This window comes from Bolinopsis microptera, chromosome 5 (assembly GCF_026151205.1).
Source record: "Bolinopsis microptera isolate Bmic1 chromosome 5, MBARI_Bmic_1.0, whole genome shotgun sequence".
NCBI classification, from domain to species: Eukaryota; Metazoa; Ctenophora; class Tentaculata; order Lobata; family Bolinopsidae; genus Bolinopsis; species Bolinopsis microptera.
This window is the reverse complement of record NC_087076.1, coordinates 18,617,923-18,640,925: the sequence shown is the minus strand read 5'-3', so window position 1 is coordinate 18,640,925 and position 23,003 is coordinate 18,617,923. Positions and strand designations below refer to the sequence as shown.

The following is a 23,003-nucleotide window of genomic DNA, read 5'->3' as shown; positions in this document are numbered from 1 at the left end:
GCAAATTGAATAACGAATTTCAATAGAAATTTCGCATAAATATGATATGAGTCAACATTGCTAAACAATACAAATTAAATGGTACAATGAGGTTTTGCAAACAATAATAAAGATCCTCAAGCTATTATAGTTTTTCTTTTAGCTCTAATAAATAAACTATAACGCATTTACACCGACAAAACTACGAATATAATATTAATTTGAAAATTCAATGATAAAATTTATAAATCTATTTGTAAAAACACAACCAATGCTCCCTTAACAAAACATCAAAGTTAAAAACGGGTTTCGTAAACAATTATAAAAACTATATTAATACATCATTCAGCATTCACACCGAATATTGTGTCATAACATTAAATATTAGTTACAAATAATACTAATTGGATAATTTAATGGGTAACGTTCAATCGCGTGGGTTATAAAAACAACCAAGTTAACTGCAACAAGAAACTAATGTTACTGTTCTTAACCCTTATCAGTGTAAAATGTTGATAAACTCTTTAACCTTTGCCACAATCTTCTCGTCACTCTGTTTCTCGAGGAGCCACATGGCCGGAGAAACCATATCTTCCAGGACATATAATTCCTCATCAAGTGTGCTAGATCTAGCAATCTCCACCATGCAGTGTGTCAAATGTGTTAAATATCTTGTATTAAAGGGCGGATCATTCTCCAAATACCCAATAAGAAGCTCCGAAATAAGCCTGAATATTTTTGCGAGATCAGATTTTCCCGGTGCAGCATAACCAACTGTTCGATCAGAAGCCAATGTAAGAAGTTCGTCAAAAAGCTGTTCACGATTACCTGACCTTATCATTTCCCATGCGAGTCGGAAAAATCCTGGAGAAATGGGTTTCATCTGCAAGATTGATTTTGCGTGTTGAACCAGGGTATGTTCCCACTCAGTGAAGTTAAGAGGGTAGTGGATGCTGGGGAGGAATAGTGCCAGTCTGTACGTGATTTTAGCGACAGGATCTACAAGTTCAGTTTGTGATACTTTCATTTTCCTCCAAATCAGAGGCATATGCTCCACCAGCTGTTGTGACGATATGAAGTCAAAGTGATGAGCTTCCAAAATTTCTGAGATAATCTCAAATGAAATAACTAAGATTTCAGACCTTTTGCTCATGGAGATAGCTTTGAAAAAAGTTTCCAGTATTTTGAATTCCGTCTCCAGTTTTTTCAGTTCATCGATTGTACCGCCCAAGACAATACATTTGTAAATTTCCATCGTTGCAGTGCTGAGATTGTAGCATTTATCAAATCTCTCTATTTGTTCTTCTCTTACCTGGTTACCGTACGTACCGCTTTTTTGCCGCAGTCGATTTATCTCATTTGTTTTCACCACGTGATTCAAGCATATAGAAAGTAGAGGTTTGAGGTGTTGGGTCAACTTGGGCAATTTACCACTGCAGAGGGCAACAATTATGTGTATCCTCATAGCTACAAATTCCAGTTTCTGTGGAAAGTTCTGACTCGTTGCATACTCGATCATTGCTTTCAAAACGTTGTGGTTGGGTCCACAGAGCGCATTCACAAACCGTTCAGAACCATTTTCTGCATCTGCGATATCCACAACAACACAAATGCAATGATCCACTATCATGTCAATAAAGAATGTCACACATGTAAAGCCATTCTGTGCTGATGAGTGTAGCAATAAGTGGCATTACTGCAACTCTATTATCAGATGACAGACTGGATGATGTCTGTGTAAGTATTAAAATGTATCTTTCAATTACTGCAACGAGATAATCGTACTCGTTTGATTTCTTGAAATCACTTTCCTTCGAACGATTCCCGACAAGCTGCAATAATTTAGCCATAATGTCCGATTCAATAACGAGGCTAAGGTCATTCTTGCGGTTTGAACTAGCGAGGAATGTCCCTACAGCTGTCAATAACGTATCAAAGAATCGATCACTGATCATCTCTTCAGCAAGCCTATAATTTGTGCTCAATTGACCCACCACATTTACTGTTATGGGAAATGTTTGGCGCACAATTTTGACAATGGGCTGCAGATCTTGCTTGCACTTATAACAACCAGCCATATCAGATATCACTTCCAACCACAAGGAAGGAAGAGAAAGACTTTTCATACGAAGATCCATTGACGATGGACATTTTTTGAACAGGAGACTGAGTAAAACAGATACAGTTGAAAGAACGCTGATATCAATATTGTCACAAGTTACCTCCGAGTGTGTCATGAAATATTGTTCATTTATCAATTTCAGGACTCTGCCCAAAAGCTCCTCGTGTTCCCAATACATCTTAACCTTTTTCATCAGATCTTTTAGCAGAGGAATAATTCTCATGTCCGAAACAAAGAACATTATCTCAGTTACTGACGCCAGGTTTTCCAGGTCTGTACCCAGAGCCAAAAGATCTTTCCAGAACGTTGTGCTTTTGAACGGCTCCTTTTTCATGAGTTTAGCTTGGAAAAATCTTGCATCTTTGAGATCTTTTCGCTTGTGTCTAAAAGTAGACAACAACTAGTACAGCTACAGACAGATCCGTCTGAAAAAATCGATCTGCTGACACACGAAGCTTTAAGAGGATTTTTGACGTTTTTGAGTCCCATTAGGTGCCCTTTATGGCTGACCAATTTTTCCAAACTTTTCCACTTGTCTTAAGGCCACTTTTTGCCACTTTACCACTTTTTACCACCTTTCTTGTTTGTCGAATATCTTTAGTTGTGAACATCGTAAAAGGTTGCAGATCAATCGAGTGTGTTCATATTATCAGGAAGAAAAACTTTTGTTCAAACAATTTTTACGTCAGATAATAAGTTAATTGGATAATTATCAATTAACTAATTAGCAAAATTCTAAAAATTTTTTATTGGCTCAAAATGATCGGAATAGCTTAAAACACGGAGAAAAGTAGTTTTTAGAAAAAATTTGAAAATTTTTCACTTACATTTTTTTTCGAGACTTGGAAAAAATTTCGAAAATTCAAAATATTTTTTCCGCCAAAAGTGATCAAACCGCATGAAACACGGAGAAAAATGCCTTTCAAAAAAACTTAGTGAATTTTTCGTTTCAAGAATACTTAAATAGCCAATATTTGTAGTTGGAGTTCAGTAAATCTCGGCAGATTTTAGTAATCAGGAATTACTAAGTGAAGAGGTCTGAAACTGAAAAACGTTAACCATACGATCGCGCGGCGATATAAGAGTTTCATAAACTATTTTACGCAGAAACTGCACCAATGGCACAGTCAAGATCGAAACGATAGCCTGCTGTACTGTCATTTTATTGATTTCAATGATGAATCAGTGGGGTTAAGATAATCACATTTGTAATAAATAAACATCTCTGTACCGTCAATTGTGCTAATCTAAACCAGCCTACCTGTATTACCAGACCTCTTCTTTTCCTCGACAATCAAACCAAGTTGTTCATATTGCATTTGGTGGGTGATGTAAGTAGTAATACATATCGTGATTGTATTCAATCACAATACGACACAATGCAATACGTGTATATTATATTATGGCCCTTAATGAGGTATATGAAACGTTCTATACCGTACACTTCTCGTTTCTCCTGTGAGAGGCCCAGTATGGAGAGGTTTTACAGTTTAGCACGAAAACGTCTACTTGGCCTCATGGCTCTTTGACAGCTCAAAGAAGGCAAGAAAAGACCAGAAAGCTTAAAATTTCAACTCGCTCTTTTCAATGCTCTTCGATCTGTCCCACATTAAATCTGAGCTGATCATCATGGCCCCGAATATCCTACGGGAAGAACCTGTATCTTTACCTCACGACGTCCGGATTTCAAATCAACACCCTCAATAACATTAACAATCCTTCCTGATCAGAATCTGTCTCTATTAGCAATTTCCAAAATATCCTGACTCTCGTGGAGCATTTCACTGAATTAATTATTACCGGTTCTTTACTACCCCTTGCCCGTCACTCGTATCTACATCTTACCCTTGCCAGTATGTTACTCTTGCTGATTTTACGTTTAGCCGACCCTGACGATGACATATGGGGGTGATTTGAGGTAACCACCGATCCAGCATAGTAAATGAAGCGGTATGCAATACAATACAAAACAAGTCACAGTTGATGTTGGAAGGTGTATTTACACTTGCTTCCTGGACCTGGCTGTTCCTTAGTTTCCCTGATCTGTTCTTGCCTTCTTCGAACTGTAAATGAGCCATGAGGTCAAGTATACGTTTTCGTGATAAACTTTAAAACGTCTCTATACCGGGTTTCTCACGGTATAAAGCGTTAGTCATTAAGAGCCATATAATATACACGTATTGTGTCGTAGTCTGATTGAATACAGCTCGATATGTATTAGTTTCAATACTTTCAACACTACTATATAACAAATAATTTGAATGACAGGATGGATTACTGAGGGCACTGTGTTAAGGTGATTTAAGTGGGTCCCAATCCCCACCGACCATTCTTCTTTGTGTCATGAATACTTGCTTCATCATCTCCTTTTAATAAAAATAACGGTGTCTTTATTGACTAAGCGCATTACTACATACATCACCCACCAAATGCAATATGAACAACTTGGTTTGATTGTCGAGGAAAAGAAGAGGTCTGGTAATACAGGTAGGCTGGTTTAGATTAGCACAATTGACGGTACAGAGATGTTTATTTATTACAAATGTGATTATCTTAACCCCACTGATTCATCATTGAAATCAATAAAATGACAGTACAGCAGGCTATCGTTTCGATCTTGACTGTGCCATTGGTGCAGTTTATGCGAAAATTAGTTTATGAAACTCTTATATCGCCGCGCGATCGTATGGTTAACGTTTTTCAGTTTCAGACCTCTTCACTTAGTAATTCCTGATTACTAAAATCTAAGTATTCTTGAAACGAAAAATTCTCTAAGTTTTTTTGAAAGGCATTTTTCTCCGTGTTTCATGCGGTTTGATCACTTTTGGCGGAAAAAATATTTTGAATTTTCAAAATTTTTGAAGTCTCGAAAAAAAATGTAAGTGAAAAATTTTCAAATTTTTTCTAAAAACTACTTTTCTCCGTGTTTTAAGCTATTCCGATCATTTTGAGCCAATAAAAAATTTTTAGAATTTTGCTAATTAGTTAATTGATAATTATCCAATTAACTTATTATCTGACGTAAAAATTGTTTGAACAAAAGTTTTTCTTCCTGATAATATGAACACACTCGATTGATCTGCAACCTTTTACGATGTTCACAACTAAAGATATTCGACAAACAAGAAAGGTGGTAAAAAGTGGTAAAGTGGCAAAAAGTGGCCTTAAGACAAGTGGAAAAGTTTGGAAAAGTTGGTCAGCCATAAAGGGCACCTAATGGGACTCAAAAACGTCAAAAATCCTCTGAAAGCTTCGTGTGTCAGCAGATCGATTTTTTCAGACGGATCTGTCTGTATTATATATAGTACTAAACGGTAAAACGTTCACTTTGCCAATCTGTCTCCAAATCTTAAGGAAGAGTTTGTCGTCATCTTCTAGGTCGAAATCCAGATGAGTGGATTCTGAAATTGAAAGTAACATTTAATTTTCAAGCATTAAAAGTTTTGCGTGATTTAGCCTTATCAAAAATCAAAAATGTAATGTATGTAATTTTGAATTTGGTTTACCTTTGTGAATAAGCAATCAATGTGACGTAAAAAATTGAGGCAAACTATTGGTTTTCACCCAACACTGAACACCATTAGTCATACGGCATACTTACTTACTTTGTTACTTTGTAGGGTTTCATAGAATCCTCTATCGGGCCATCGAAAAAGTCGACCCCCCGGACAGTGTAGAAACTGTTTTATCACCACTCCAATCAAGCAAGGAGTTTCCATTCCGACGGCTGTATCCTGGAGCTGGAGGCTCGTCCGGAAATGACTTCACAAAGTTCGTTAAAGCCGCTTTGAATTGCATAGGATCCTCGATGGTGTGCATATGTGTTGGGATTACATTCCATAATCGAGGTCCAGTGACTGCAAATGAGTTGTCATGTAGTGCTTGATTACGTTGACTGCTGGACTTAGCTATACTGGGCACAACTGCCTTTTGACCATGTCTGAGAGTCACCGAGAACTGGATACCAATATCATTAGGGCACTTGCAATGCAGAACTTTCCACATGTTGATGATTAAATACCGTTCTCTTCTTCTTTGCAATGACATCAGATCTAGGGCCTTTAATCTCTGCCAGTAGTTGAGGTGCTGGGTGCCATCTATTTTCAATGTAAACGTACGCTGAATCCCTTCTAGCTGTTGGATGTCCTTGTTCTTAGAGCAATTCCACAGAGGACAGCAATACTCCAGATGGCTTCTAACGAGAGACTTGTACAGAGTCATCATGGTGGCTTTGTCTCTCGTTTTGAACGCACTTAGCACCCAAGAAGCAACTTTTCCTGCGCGTTCAGCTATCCTGTTGACGTGTGGGGTCCAGGACAAATCAGCGGAAACCGTCACTCCTAGATCTTTCACCGTTTGAGTGGGGTACAGCATGTTTCCGTTAGACACTTCATATGTTTGAGCTTGGATGGCGAATGGATGATCAAACAAGGAATTCTTTGGACAATGCTTGTGAACAAGAAGCTCGAACTTATCCTCATGAAGGGCCATGTTGTTGCACTTAGCCCAATTAACAACAGAGTTGAGATCATCCTGCAGGACATCTTTGTCGGCCAAACTGTAGATATGCTTAAGAATCCTAGTGTCATCAGCAAAGAATCTGATGACAGACCCTTTAACACATAGCTTCATATCATTTATGAACAGAATGAATAACAGTGGCCCAAGAACGGTGCCTTGTGGAACTCCACTGAGGATTGCGGCAGCAAACGATGATACACCATTTAACACAACACATTGCTTCCTTTCAGTCAGGAAGGATTGGATCCAGTTTACCACCTTCTCATGAAACCCCAATCTCTTCATTTTCAGAAGCAGTAACCGATGGTCGACCTTATCAAAGGCTTTGGCAAAATCCAGATATATAGCGTCAGTGTCTGCATTTCTAGTAAGACCTTGAACTATATCGTCTACGTGACTTAACAGCTGGGTAAGGCAGCTTCTTCCTGAGCGGAACCCGTGCTGGTTGTTGCAGAGTAACTGATTTTTCTCAATAAAGTCAACCATAACACCACGGAGGATACGTTCATACACTTTGATGATGTGCGAAGTGAGAGCAACTGGTCTGTAGTTGACTGCCTTGGCCCTGTCACCCTTTTTAAATAGTGGTGTAATGTAGGTGTCTTTGTAGAACGATGGCACTGTACCGTTTTCAAATGATTCCTCCCAAATAATACGTATAGGAGAACACAACTCCTTAGCACAGTTTTTCAAGAGAGTTGTAGGTATTCCGTCCGGTCCACAAGCAGAATCTGTAGAGATACTTTTTATAGCTGAAATGATATCTTCGTCACTAATTCTAAAGTCCTCTAGTTCTTGTGGGTGCTGGATAGAGGGAGGGGAGAAAACCGGATCCTTAACATCAGGAGAGGTCGGATCGCTAAACACAGAGCTGAACTGTTCCTGCAGCAGATCGGCCATTTTCTTGGGGTCTGTGGTTATCTCCTGGTTGCTATCAAAGAGCATGTTAATACTGGATTTGATCTTCGACAGAGACTTAGCATAACTGAAAAAGAACTTGGGATTTGTTTTGATCTTTTCTACTGCCCTGGATTCCTTTTCATCAAGTCTCTTGGTATGGGCACATCGAATATCATACTGTAGGAGTGCAACCTTGTTCCTAACATTTCTGATGTGATCGTCAGGTGCACCATTGTTGACTAAGGCATTCAGCCTTGCCTGGAGTTGGTTCCTTTTACGCCGCAAAGCATTGGTATGTTTTGGGCACCCAGAAGGTTTAGCCTTGCGGGGAACATAAGACGAGCATATCTGAAAGAGGGTCTCAGTAAACAAGGCTGGGAAGTCTTCAAAAGAGCATGAAGAACGAAGTTGAGACCAGTTAGTGTCTTCTATCTCGTCTCTGAGCGAGCTGAAGTCTGCTTGGAGAAAATCAAGGCATCTGTACGAGTTTTCATCAAACTTCGGCACTGCTGATTTCTCCTGTTCAAGTGGATTATATGCTAGCATAACATCTACCACGTGATGGTCTGACATTGTTGTGGTTTTGCATTCAACATTTGTAACAACTCGGTTGTTGTTAGTAATAAACAGGTCCAAAACATTGTTTCCTCTCGTTGGACACATTACGTACTGACTCAGCAGATGATCAGACATGAAAGTTAAGAAATGCTGTGCTGACTGCTGAATTTCTTGCGTGCCTCCAGATTGAACACAATTTGTCTGCCAGTCAATTGAGGGTAAGTTAAAGTCTCCAGTCATCATGATATCGTAGCTGTCGTCATTAATACTACTGATACATACGGAGAAAAAACTGAGGAGTGCTTTAAAGCTTGACAAGGATGCATTAGGCGGACGATAAGCCACAGCAACACATGTCTTTATAGTGCTGAAACTACAGAAAAGTCCCTCACACGTGCCGTCATCAAACGTGTTACACTCACTGACCGGTAAGTTGACATGAGAGTAGAGTAGAACACCCCCTCCCACCCTTGCATCACGGTCGCTGCGAGATACCGAATATCTCGCAGTTGTGCGTCTGACATATAGGACTTGAGCCACGTTTCTGTAAGTGCTATAAACGGTAACGAGTGGTTTCTGGATTTCTCATCCTGAATAAGAGCTGAGATTTCTGGCACTTTCCATCTACTCGTACTTGATGCACTAGGATTCATGGACTGGACATTTAAGACGAGGCATGAGGAATAAGGGGCACGTGTGTCCTGTGAGGCGGTAGGAACTGCGGGTACTGGTAGTGGTATAGTGGGAGCGCTGTTCCTGGCTGAAGAGGTGGAGGTGGTCTGGGGTAGTGGTAGGGCATTTGAGTTTGAGGGAGGCTGGACCGGTGGTCGACTATTTCTGATAGGAGTCCGATCCTGGTTTGCATCGTTTCCAACAGTCTCCGTAACTCTAAAAAATCCTGATTCGCCGCCGTTACACCTTTTGATGGCATGGATTTCTTATTCTCTGCTTTTCCCTTCTTGTGTCCAACAGCAGAGTTGCTTGTCTGACGGCGGGTACCCTTCAAATGAATAAAAGTGCAGTCAGACTTCGTGCAAAGTTTATTCTTAACTGAAAACTTGCACAACACAGGGTGAAGAAACTTGCAGTCTGGACCTTTACTGCAACCAAACTTGTGCTGATTTCCGTATTGACAGAATCTGTTACAATACTTCGGGTGTTCAAACTCACAAATCTGACCATTATGTTTCTTCTTCCCCTTGAGACCATGAGGACACTTTCCACGCTTGTACTTCTCACAAATTCTCTCCTGCGCAGCAGCAGATGATTTCTCGTGAAGCTCTGAATCGTCAATTGCTACACTAGATTGAGAAGTGGAGTGTTTTGTGATTTCCTCGGATGAGGACATTTGTGATATACCTGTATTATTTTTGAGAATCTTCAAGATCGTATGACAATGTCTTGTTGTCTCTATGTCGTCTTCTGAATTTCTCAGTGCGGAAACAACAGCTTCAACAGCGCTCATTCCTATTAATGATGACTATTATTCACTGTACACTGACTAATCATGGGTAAGGATACATAGAAATCAATGGTAGGTACCTACAAAGTGGTTATCACACTTTCTAAAATATGAAAGCAATCGAACAATAATAAACTTCGTTAGGAATACGTATCTAATATCTAATCTATATTTAGCATATGGGAATATTTTAAAACTATGGCACTATGAAAAGTGTTTTGACAGAAATGACCCCAGCCACTCTTAACGGTGTTGTTTTGGTAGGATGACACTTCTATTGGACTGGTATAGACAGGAATTGGCAGGGTCACAATGGCCACAAATCCACATAATGTTATAATCACTGTTATTGTGTTCGATCAGAATTTTAAGATAGGCCTTAAAAAATTTTTATTCAATTTTAAAAATCTTGGACCTCGTTTTTGACGATTTTTCCAGGTCCAAGATTTTCAAAATCGAATTAAAAATTTTCTAAGGCCTATCTTAAAATTCTGTTCGAATTGAATCTTTTAAATGGTCCTTAGAACATATCCTGAAAGTTTCATGGTGATTGCTAAAAAATGTAGACGAAGATGATTTTTAGACTCGATTTTCAGCCCTTCAGGGTGTGTGATTGAAAATCGCTAATCTCATGATCATTTTGTTGCTCGAGAAATCCCATGGCAGGAATTACCATGTCTTAAAGGACAAACAGTTCTTCATCAAAGGAACAAGATCTTGCAATTACTACCATACAAAGACACCCCCTATCACCAGACCTTTTTAAAATCTATATTAATGACTTTTCATATCTCCTGAAATCTGCTGGTGACTATCCAGTTCTTGCTGATGTTCTAATATCACATCTGCTCTGGGCTGACGATATTGTCCTTCTTGCTCTAAGTCCCAAGGCCTTGCAAGTCAATATCAACATTCTATTTGATTTCTGTAACTCCATGGGCCTTGAAGTGAATATTTAAAAAACTAAGATTGTTATATTCAGCCCTCCCAAAAGAAAGCAGTCCTATGAAACGTTCACATTGGGAGGTCAGCCCATCCACCACACCGAAAATTACTGCTATCTTGGCATAATATTCTACAGAAATGGATCATTGACAGCAGCAAATACTGAGCTGAGGGCCAAGGCTCTCCGTGCTCTCTATGGCCTCAAAGGCAATATAATCCTGCTTTATGGCTGTGAAGTCTTATGCCCCCACTCAAAAACCATGAGATATCTTTCAAAAATAGATGACAAAGCCAGCCCCCAGCATACCCTGAAGTACATTGCACAAGACCACTATGAAAAATTCCACCTAAAGTTTATCAAGTGGTTGAGTCTTTGTCCGTACATTCAAAAGCATCAAATAATAGGTTGCTGGGGCGAAAGCGGGTGCCACCCCCTATTCTTTGAAGCCTGCAAACTTGTGATAGATTACTGTAGTTGCCTTGAAAGCACTGAAAACGAACTACTCTCTGCTGCATTTCACGAGCAGATCATGCTGGGCCTTCATACCAACATCTCAAAGCTTCTCACCAAATACAACTTCCCCCGCTCATCTTCCCTAAAATCTAAGCTCTCCACCCAGATCAGTCATAATATGAGGGAAAAATTCGTGAATACCTGGAAATCTGCCAAGGCCTCCCCGCCAAAACTAGAATTCTATAATTCAATTAAACATGATTTCGAACCAGAGGCATATCTACGAATTATCAAAATACCTGATGTTGGAACAACAAACAAGCATGACAACCTCTACATCGAAAGGGGCAGATATGAACCACCGCCCCCCCCCCCCCCCCCCCCCCCCCCCCCCCCCCCCCCCCCCCCCCCCCCCCCCCCCTTGTACCAAGAGAAGAACGTTGGTGCACTTACTTATTTTTCAGCTAAGGGCTCAAGCCTATAATTGAGGACGAAAGTCCGGTATTAATTGACTGTTTGCTTTACTTCCCAATTAGGGAAAAATTAAACTCCCATCCCAAAAACATCACTGACCTAGCCGGTCTGCTCTCCAACAAAACTGTAGATCCTACCAAATTTAGTGCCACAGCAAGAGCGAGCGTGCTAAATCACTCTACAGTCGATCTTCAAGATTGTTCTAAAAGGGCCCCCGAAAGTTAAAACCAACTTCATTCGTTGTATTTTCGGACGCTGATTCCGAATCACCCCCCATGACATAGGGTTAAAATGCTCCCCTGACGAGATATTGTCGAAAAACTGTCTCGATCACGTGATATGACCGTATAAGGAAGTTAGTCTAATTTCTCGTTAGGGTTAGGGTTTCAGCATATGCTTTTGTTAAGGATTGGGTTAGAGTTAGGGTTGGGATCAGATAAGAGGGTTAGGGTTTCGAATAGTCGTTCAGGACCAGCTAGAGAACGGGTTGAAAAAGTCACGTGACAGTCGAGTGTAGAGTGATTAATCATCATCCCAGCAAGAGCAATCCATTTTATTCTCTTTGTGAGAGAATTTTTGGTCCCGGCCAAAAAAACCATACATAATCATATAAGCCGCGCATCGGTTAATTTTTTACCACGTCGTGACCCCCATTATCGTTTCACTATAGAGTTTCTACGATACATGTGACATGGGAACCGCGCACTCGTGCGCGGCGGGTCATACAACGTATGACAAGGCTAATTCCCTCAATTTGGATTATAAATGATGATTTCAAACAAAAGCATGAGTAACTCGTAGTGATGTATGATTTCTAGAAACTTTAAATTAAATTTGGCGCTCACAGGTCCTCATGAATATGTGATCGCCGCATAAGGTTCTGTAAATGCGCAGGGCACCTTCAAGCTTAAATTATTCACCTTACTGAGGCAGTCAACCAACGCGCGGCTTTATTTTTATGATATAATATGTTTTGATTGTTATTAATAAATACCAAAATTTAAATTTGTTTTCCTAAAATTTGTTTTCCCATTCGACAGAAGCTGAAGGATGGCAGCTCAAAAGGCCCAGTGCACTATCTACATGCGTCAAAGGGGTAAAGTCTTCCAATGCCTGTACAGTGTGCATTATTAAAATTGAAAATGTGCAAAATTGACGAAATATAAACAATTTCTCCCTTATATTAAAATGCCAATAACTTTTAAGATATCAAATATTTCAAAATCATTTTTACATGATTCATGATTGTAATTATTTAATTTTGGTCAGACAAAATTTTGATACCAAAATAACAATGCAATAATCAAAGTGCAAAGGACCAATTTTTAAAAATACACAAAAAAGAACTAAATGACATATATATAATATGTATTGAAAAGTGATTATAATTGATAATATTTAAAATTTCGTTAAATTAAAAAATCTATGCATGCTATATTTGTCATACTGCATACGTTGTATGACCCGCCGTGCACGAGTGCGCGGCTCCTTGCTCTAACCAGAGCCCTCTCGCTTGCAGTAGCGCGCGACCGCCGGAGGCGGTCCTATCCTACTTGTGAAACAAGCGCGTCACGCAGTACGCGTAGGCACATGGCTATGTGAACGCGGCTCCCATTGTATCGTAAGAATTGAACCTTACGTCGATCACGTCGTTGCTCTTTCTAGAGCCCTTGCGCTTGCAGTAGCGCGCGCCTGCCTCCCTACTTCATACTTGTGAAACAAGCGCGCCCGCAGTAGCGCGAAAGCACGTGGTTAGGTGAAATCACGTCGTGACCCTCACGGTCGTGTTTCACTAATATTCTTACAATACAACGTACGACAGATACAATGCTATAGAAAACAGAAACATTGTTTGATGCGCGGCGCGGCATAGTAGCGCATAGCGACAAAATATATTTGTTTCAAATATATTTGTTTCAAAATAAGATCGTCGACGATCAGTTTAACTCTGCGCGCTTTTTCAGTTATGGTAGGATGCATTTGCAATGCGAGAATTCAAATTGAAAGCATATTTGATTGACGTTTTTGCTTCGCGCGCATTGCCTAGCTTGCTTAAATGCTTAATGCTTCACTTGATATCGTTGCTATCAGCTATGCAAATAAGTAGAAGCAGCAAAGCTATCATTTGTCATTGTTGATTAAATATCATATTTCCATTTGTTTGGGAGAAGGAGATATTTCAAATTAGCAACAGTCTACTCTAAGCACCTTGACGGATGATAAAAGTTACACTAATTTATTTTAGCTCTCACAACAGCTTAATTGTGAAAATGTCATTTTAACAATAGTATATATATCCAATTAAATCAAGTGATGCAATTTAATCGTTTTAAACCATAGTTTAAGAGTTGGAAAGGAGTTATCACAGGCGATTAATGAGATTCTGAAGATCTTAAAAACACAACGTGTTACAGAACTGAATCAATTGAGATTGATGGGCGTTAATAAAGACTCATTGGCTACTGCTTGTTAGAATGTAACTGTCATTTAAAAATTTAAACCCATATTTCATATCTTGAAAGTTGAACTGCTCTGAATATGACAAATATTAAATACTTACTTTACTTTGGTCGATCCTCGATCGAAATCCCATTCACTGTCTGCCTCCACACGTCTCTATCGCACATAACAGTTTGAAGGTCGTCCAACTGGAGCCCAGTGTCACGAGCTACTACGTCCAGGAAGGTGAGTGGTCTCCTTCCACGGCCGGACTGGGCAAGTCGCCAAGGGAGTATAGAGGAGATAACTTGGTCAGAAGCTCTCATGCAGTGCCCAGCAAATTTGGAACGCCTTGACGCATATATATATATATATATATTCAACCACTGAAGCAATAGATGGAAGGTTGCCATAGATCTGCTTGAGGGTTGAATGCATAACGGCCAGGTAGCGCAGTTGGTTAGAACGCCTGTCTTACAATCGTTAGATTGCGAGTTCGAATCCCACTGACTGCCTGGTCGTGGGGTGAGCGTCGTCGACGTTCAGCTAAGGATCATGAGTGGTCTATGCAGCCCCCCGGTCTACTCAGCCGAATACTCGAGAAATCGGGTGTGAGGGTTAAATGAGGAGCTGCACATTGCAGCAAAGTCTCGGGCGAAGAAAGTATGGTACACACTACCTTAACCGTCACTGGCCAAAAAGATCCTTCGGCTTCCTGTAATTGGCTGGTTGCACTTGTGTAACAATGTGGCTGTTGGAATACACCGAAGTAAAATAAGTGTCTTGATAAAAAAAAAAATCTTCCACAGGATGTTCTTGGCTTTCATCAAAAGACGGGTGTAGCATCCGTTGAGGCGCTTCTCGAGCTGCTTGTTTACAATGGTCCATGTCTCTGATCCATAGAGCAATACTGGTTCGACACAGGCTCTAAAGAACTTGACTTTCAGTTGTTCGGAAATGCCAGAGGACCAGACTTTTTACAGTTTAATACAAGCTGACCAGGCCATTCCTTTCCTTGTGTTGAAATCCTTTCTACTGTCCGCAATGAAAGAGCCAAGGTATTTAAAGTCATCAACCTGTTTAATCTGGCGGCCTGAGATGGGATGTAGGTCGACAGTGTCAAGGATGTTGATGGTCATGAACTCGGTCTTAGAAGCATTCATAGCAAGACCAACTTGTGAGGCCGCATTTTCAAGGTCTGTCAGCAGAAGTTGGACTTGCTCTATTATGGTGTCTGAAATTAAGGCCAAATCATCAGCAAAGTCAAGGTCTGTGATTTTGACCGCAGGCACTCTTTGACTTTTCCTAGGCACGATGGTAAGACCATGCAGCTTCTGAGGACATAGTCAATGACGATGTTGAAGAGAAAGGGTGCTAGAGTGTTCCCTTGAAGAACTCCAATAAGTGTCCTAAAAAAGTCAGTAAGGTCATCGATGGTCTGGACACGAAAGAACAATGAGTCATAAAGTAGCCTGATAGCATCTACTAGTGGAGCAGTGATACCATAGAGGGAGAGGATGTGGAAAAGGGCATCACGGTTAATGCTGTCGAATGCTTTCGAAAAATCGACAAACACAATTGTGGCTGAGCGATTTCCGATCTTGCATTCCTCGAGTATACAACGTAGCGCAAGGACCTGTGTGTGCCAGGTTTGTATTATTGATTATCTTGAACTTCAAATGTTCAATAGTCTAGCACCACTGCACATTTCTCAAAACCTTCCAGGCAATGGATTAATTATTTTATAAGCTGTCTCAAAAGGTGATGACTATTTTGCTACTCTTATCCTACTTTTGATCTTATACAGGTAAATATTTGTATACTGGGGAACGAAAAGTGCATGGTATAGAAGAGGTTCACCTGACCCCATTCCTCAGTATCTGTAGCCTCTCAAATAGCCTCTCAAGCATCTCATATACCCCACTCCAATAGTATAGTATATCACAATGTTTGCAGTACACTAAAATGTAGATGTACAGAAGGGGTATTCTAAGAAGGTTTTTAATGGCCCAGAAATTCAGACTGGAAAATTGGCTTTAGGCCACTCTCATTTATATTATGTTCATACTTAGTTATCTCAGCTTCTAAACATTGCAGACATTTTTGAATAAGAAAAACAAAATTTATATTCCTTCATTCTGGTCAACTGCCAAAAAAGAATTTGACCCAAGCCAAAAACGTTTCGATAGTATATCTTACCAGGTTTTTGCTGAAATTCATGTTTAAATTGGTGTCGTAGTGCCAGTAAAATGGCAACATACACACATGCTATTTTACATATATTATATTAATCCCTAAATTCTTCTCCTAAGCCCATTGATTAGTTCACAAGGAATGGAGAACAATTGTGATGACATTATAATTAGACCAAGTAAAGAGTCTGAAAGAGAAATTATTAGAAAGTTAGTCAACCCAGTCTTCAAGAAATATTCAGGACATATGTGGGCAAGAGAAAAAGATCGTTTGTCTGATGAAGGCTTCCAAACTTATCATGAGAAAGGGGAACTTTTTGTTGCTAAAATAAATGGAAGTATCATTGGATGTGTAACAATGAGTCCTGAAGGTGAGGATGCCGTGAAAGTTGGAATGTTGGTTGTCAGAGAAGATTTACAAAAGCAAGGAATTGGGCGACGTTTGATGGACTACACAACACAATTAGCTTTGTCAAACAAATCATGTAAGCGGATGCTTCTGACAACTCTATATCTAACCCACAAACCTGATGACTGGAATAAAGTCCAAATGCCAGCATTTTATCGCAAGTTTGGTTTTGAGTTGGTTGATACTATGAACTTATTGGAGAAGTGGCCTACTGCTGTGGACTTTATAGCAGACGATATTACTCTGTGTATTCACGAAAAAATAATAAATCAATCATAATATAACTTTAGAATTATTGTATTACATTATGATTACACATTTAAATAGTGGATAATAGTTATGTGCATGATATTCATTTATCGTTCATTCTAGTTCTTGAACAATGAACATTGTTGTGACCCTCGCAACTCTTACTGTTAACTTGTATCTACCATGTAGAGAAGATTACTCTAAAATAAATTACAAATTATGGTTATTAATTTATGGTCCATTATATATTTCCTCCTAAATGTTCCTCCTGTCTCAAATTATAGTAAAACTGAGAGAAGTTTTAGTCACTGCGGACCCTCCGTATGGAATCAGCTTCCTTATCAGTGGAGAACATTGACCGATATTGTCTTGTTTAATAAGAGACTAAAGACTCATCTTTTAAAAAAAATATCAGTATCATATAATATCTTTCTCATAAAAACCATTATACTTCATAAAATTCTAAGTTCTTATGTACATATTCATGAGTCGGTTTAAATGGCTTGAACTGAATCTTTGGATTTTGAGTTCTTTTTGGCTATAAAGCGATGTATAAACTTCTAGTTATTATTTATTATATATTATATATACAGTTAAACCCCCATTTAATGCATAATCTGGGGACAGAAAAATCAGGGTCTGGTAAATCGGTGTTTTGATTGTTCACATGTGTAATGTTCATATGTTAAGCAGCAACGTGCAAATAAAATTGGCCTCTGTAATTTCCTTGAACTTACAAAAAACGACAGCTCGACTCTTGCCTAAAAGAAACCAGTTATGTCATCATATTACTGTCTCTTGATACTGATCGCTGTCCTTCCTTGGTCCATGACCCCCATAACCCGGACACTTCCTCTCTGAAACCCACAATAATATGGGGGGAATGCAACGTCAATTAATGTCAGTATTCCATAAAAACCCCAAACTGACATTGACATTAATTGACATTAATTGACATTAATATGTCTTGAAATTTGAGATTATCATTATTCGATAAATATTCAAGATATTCACGTCTATGTAAGTTAGACCGGTTCAAAAAAACAAAATGTCCTTGAATAATTATGAGTATGTTCTTATCTGTTGATCCTTAGGTTCAAAGACCACAAAAAAAAATTTCAGCTTCCAACTCTTCCATCTTCGGTCCCCACCGGCCACGCCCATATTTTATTGGTTTCTTATACAGGTAAAATATCTAGAATCGGCTTTTTTAGTATGAAGGAGTAATGTTAGCTGTTTAAGATTCGTTATTCAAATATAAATGTCATGAAGGCATTTCGTTTAATGTGGGTTTTAAGTTCTGATGATGTTGAGAACCACGCCCTTGGATGGCCACGCCCATTTAAGAAAATTAAATTTCGGGAAACCGTATTATTTTAGTTTTATTGTTTAATGATCTGAATTTTTTTCACATTTCACATTTCCATATGTGATAGTAGTGGATAAATTGATGATATAAACGTTCTAAAGTGCTAAAAATATGGTAGAACTACATAATCTCTGGTCGAAAAATATCGTGTCAATTAATGTCAGTATTCCAAAATTTTGCAAAACTGACATTGACATTAATTGACATTAATTGACATTAATTGACATTAATTGACATTAATTGACGTTGCATTCCCCCCAATAATATAGTTGCCATTGTGTAGAGTGCCCCTTTAGCTTTGCCCTGTCAACTATCAGTCCATCTGCAGTATGACTGGTATGCAAAATTATCTTTAATTGCTTTTATATTATGTAGGGATGTTCAGAAAGATACCTAGTATTTTGATTTGATATTTCTGTACTCTAGTAGTATTCCTTGAAAGTTTTAAATTAAATTAAATTAAACCCATATTACTAGAATTCATACTCGATTTCATACTCAAACAATAAGCTCATAGTTTGTACAGCACACAGCAGTGCCCTTGAATAAAATTCTTTGGAAACATGACCTGTGTAATACCATGACTTTTCTTTGAGGTCTTGTTGCTTCATTAATTCGTGATAGGATATTTTGATGCTGAATTTGTCTATCAGTTAGAGCAAACAAACTCGTTCGTCCAATTCTTGGTTAAGGGAATTGTTTTGTGTTTGCTAGATTTGGGTACTTCTAATTTATCACGTTTGTTCTATTCTGATATAATGACAAATAAATAGGACATTCACTTTTTAGTGACCAATAACTCATTCCTAAATCCAAGTAAAATGTCACTTATTGAATTGTTCTGTACCTTCAAACTAGTATAAATGTAAAATTTATTTTCAGGATTGTAAGGGTTTTCTAACTCTTTTTAGATCACAAGTAAACTGTAAAAAAGAACTTTATGCAGATTACCTAAGTCTGTCAGTGAGAGGACGTGCCAGTAGCCCTCAGTGAGGTAAGATTTTTAAAAAATTGGTAAGGCTAAACGTAACCTCTAAAGTCATCTGAATTTAAAATTAACAAAGGTTTTTCAATCTAAACTGAGGAACAAGCCGTAGCACAGATTTTACAGTTCAAAGCTTTTTAATTTTTATCACTGATCCTGTCCTTAACATTCCTCATTAAGATGTAATATTATATATACATAATCAGTATAATCTAGCCATCTAATCAGTATGAACCCTGAAACGACCATATATTAGCCTTTCGTGATATTTTAGGGCTATTAAGGTTAAAACATGATAAAATGTAGGACGTAATGTGATCAGTGCCTGTTCAAGGACTGGGAGGTCACGTAATATGCATTGAATTTCATGTCACTATAATTTTGTTATTTGGGACACTTATTACACAATCTATTGTGACCACTTTTAGACACCTTTCCCTCCGTAATCAATATTATACATAGCTATTGTGTGGAAATAACACTCGCATAATTATTTCGAAACCCATTTAATGATTACGTAATGAATGGACAATACAACCCCTTTAAACATCATTTCTTATGCCACCGTAATTTGTTTTCAACTGTGCTCAACCCGACCCTAGATTGGGCAAGTTATCAATTATGGTTAACAATTTACTTCCTTCATAAATGATTATTAATACTCATAATGTTTTTGAGTAGACAACCTGCTGTTTAATCCGAATGTTTGTTCAATGAGCAATGTTCATCCCTGTGTCACGCACAGTGGTCGATCGGGGGCAGGGGAGCCCCAATATAGCCGGGGCCGGGGCTGGCCACTGAGAATTGGCCGGGGCCGGAGCCGGGAAATCTTCCATTTTGCCGGGGCCGGGGCAGGGGCCGGGGGTAGTTTACCGAACTGTAGTCAGAAATTGAAACATGAATTTGATAATAATTTAGGCTGGTGTGATGCAATCGGGAAGGATTAAACTCGAGGTACGGCTTATCCTCACCGACTTGAGGATTAAACCGCAACTTCGTGCTGTGAACCAACTCAGGATAATCCTCAGGTCATACTTAATTTCTAATCCTCAACTCGGAACTGAGGATAACCCTCAGCTGCTACTTAATCTGGACCATGGTAAAATTTTGCTACTGGATAGTAGCAAAATGTTTACTTTTTACCATGGTTTTAATGTTAGGCTTTGTAGTTTACGTTGAGCCGTAGTTTTAGCTGCAGTGCAGTATTTTTACTTTCTAGTTTCGACGTATGTTTTATCGCTAATTTCTCGGAGACGATTAATTGAAAAGTCTGATACTGAGGAAGAACCACGGTTATTATGTTACTAGCCGTAGTCTAATTTAAGCCAATTGTTTCAACTTTGAAATCTCATAATTACCATTAAATTGTGTTTGATTTTTTTCAAAAGTGTGCCAAAATCATTCATGAAATCCCCGGCTGTGCCCCCGGTAAATGCATGGTTTTTGGCCGGGGCCGGGGGGTAAATTTATTGGCCGGGGCCGGGGTTTACCCCCGGCGAATTGCCAAATTTTGGCCGGGGCCGGGAAGGGCCGGGGGTTGTGATTTTGGCCGGGGCCCCGGTCGACCACTGGTCACGCACAAGCTTTAAAAACAGTTTTTGTGAAAGTTTCGCAATGTGAAACAGACTTTGTAAAATTTTATGATTTTATTGTACCATTAACTTGAAAACAAATTACTAAACTTTAAAAGCTTGACTTGCACTTTGATACTTCGATAGTCATTCACCAAATAACTGATTATCTTGTTAAATTACGTAAATTTGTAATAAAAATGGTATATAACTTTATTATCGGATACGACCAGCTATAATATAGTTAATTTGACAGGCGAAATGCAGAATATTAATGCACTGATATCGCAATATCATACTGAGCTGGGTGGCCCTGAATTAGATAATATGGGGCCGAACCTCAGGTCAACTACAATCCGTCTATTTAATTCGCTTGCTGCTAATTCCTGACCACGCTGTGCACTCCTTGTCTGCGGTACTTTGATACACTACTAGAGCTCCTCTTTTGATCCTCAATCCCTTTTCCGTTTATTCAACTGAGTTGACCGGGCAGACAAATCGGTCTGAAGAAACTTTTTCTCTGATATAGATACCCAATATGCAAATTATTGCATGTTAAAGTCAGAATGTTTACAGATACAGTTATACTTTAAAAAATATGCTTAATTTCCTACATAGTGTCAGGTCTCCTTTAAATAATGATTCAAGTGCTACCCTCCATTTTGCTTACTTTAATTTCCAATATTATTTTGGCAACATTTATTTCTGCTCTATCATCCCATTTATGATTAAGCTATATTATATATTATGCTGAAAAGGAACAGGTTATTCTAATTATTCTATGAATGGGCTTGGTAAATCAGATTTACAGCATAGTAGTTAAAACCGTTAAAGTTTCTATCTATTCTCCGTTATCATGTTATGCAGTTCATCAATCAAAATTAACAAAAGATTACAGAATTAAATGAAACACAGAATGGGATTTGATGCCTATTATATGACGTCGCGTTGAACCTTTCATTTACCTAAACTAAGGGGTCGTTCACATATTGCGTGATCACTAAGGGGTGGAAGGGTTTCTAAATTATTACGCTAGTGTTATTTTAACACAATAGCCATGTGTTTAAGCGACTACGGAGGAGGGTGGGGGTAAAATTGGCCATAAAATGATTACGTAATATGTGACGACCCTTAACGGGATTTCAGAGGACAAATGTATCTTTATCAATATTTATAATCTTATCTAACTTATCTAAATATTATATTAGCTTGCTACTGACATGTCTTCTCACTAACACAAGCATTTCTCAGTTTGAGTGGCTTTTAGGAAAGCCCTGACGAGACAAAAGGCCGATGGACGCGATTTTCGTCGCATTGTCACAGATTATTTTCTTCAGACTAGTTTTTATGTAACGCGCCTTGCGAAATTTAGTACTTTTTGGCCACGCGCGTTCTTAATTTTCTGAGCTGAAGCTAGAAGTCGAAAATGAAAAGTGATGTAATGGCATCACTGCAGTCCGCTCTACTAATAAGCAGGAAGCTTTCGATTCCGATATCCTTACATTTCATCTTAGTTTTTTTATTCATGGTGGCTATTCTTATATTGCTTTGAAATTATGTATTACACGAAATCACAGCTGTTATCCGCACAGGTAGTATGGCGACTACAAAAGTAGCCACTAGTTCAGCTACAGTTGGCTTGACTTTAACTGCCGCCGGTGTCGACACCAAATGGTCCAGAGACACGTGGGCAAAGACTGAAGTTAGGTTGAATGATTTCGACTTGTTGGTCCTAAAGAATCTGGTGGGTGCTGTTAGTGATAAGCTTGATAACGATTCAGTTTGCACGGTAATGGGTGATTATCTGTATCAAGCGGTTCGGGCCTGCCTGAATTCTGATAAGATGAAGCTGTTAGAGATAAATGAGTCTAGAGCAAGTACTCCTGGTATAGGAGGTAGTATTAAACAAACTAAAAACCGAAAAGGTGGTCGGAAAGGTGGGGGAGCGAATAAGGCGAAAGGAGCTAAAGGGCCTTCGAAAGCTGATCAGATTAGAATGCAAAATTCAATCGGTAGCTTAAACTCGAAAGTTGAAGGAGCTTTATCCGCATTTGCCGGTAATGACGACTTTCGACGCCCGAAACTGTTTTTGGAAAAGATCGTGGAGATGCGAGGGATTGGTTTTCTATGTTGTGCATGGTTCTTGTTGACAAAGCGGAAAAGTCTGTCTTGGGACCAGGAATTGACTGCCTTAACTTACAGTATCATTGTGTCCCTAGAAAGATTCATCAAGGTAACGGAAAAACTGAAAGGGAAGTCGCATCTTGATTCTTTGAAAGACGACATCGTTTCAGTTACCCTAATAAACGATTTGAAGGACAAATTGGCGGAGCTAAAAGAGAAATTCGAATTCAGTGGCGAGAAACTATACCGT

The 23,003-nt window shown here is 38.9% G+C and overlaps 1 protein-coding gene across 1 annotated transcript in view; it reads left to right on the top strand.

Moving 5' to 3' along the window:
- The first annotated feature begins 4,343 nt into the window (after nucleotides 1-4,343).
- Nucleotides 4,344-23,003, top strand: part of LOC134814757 (uncharacterized) — an 83,736-nt gene continuing 65,076 nt past the window's right edge. Inside the window, exon 1 of the mRNA XM_063822963.1 lies at nucleotides 4,344-4,362. The gene's annotated coding sequence lies outside the window, so the exon portion shown is untranslated. The remainder of the gene's footprint in view (nucleotides 4,363-23,003) is intronic.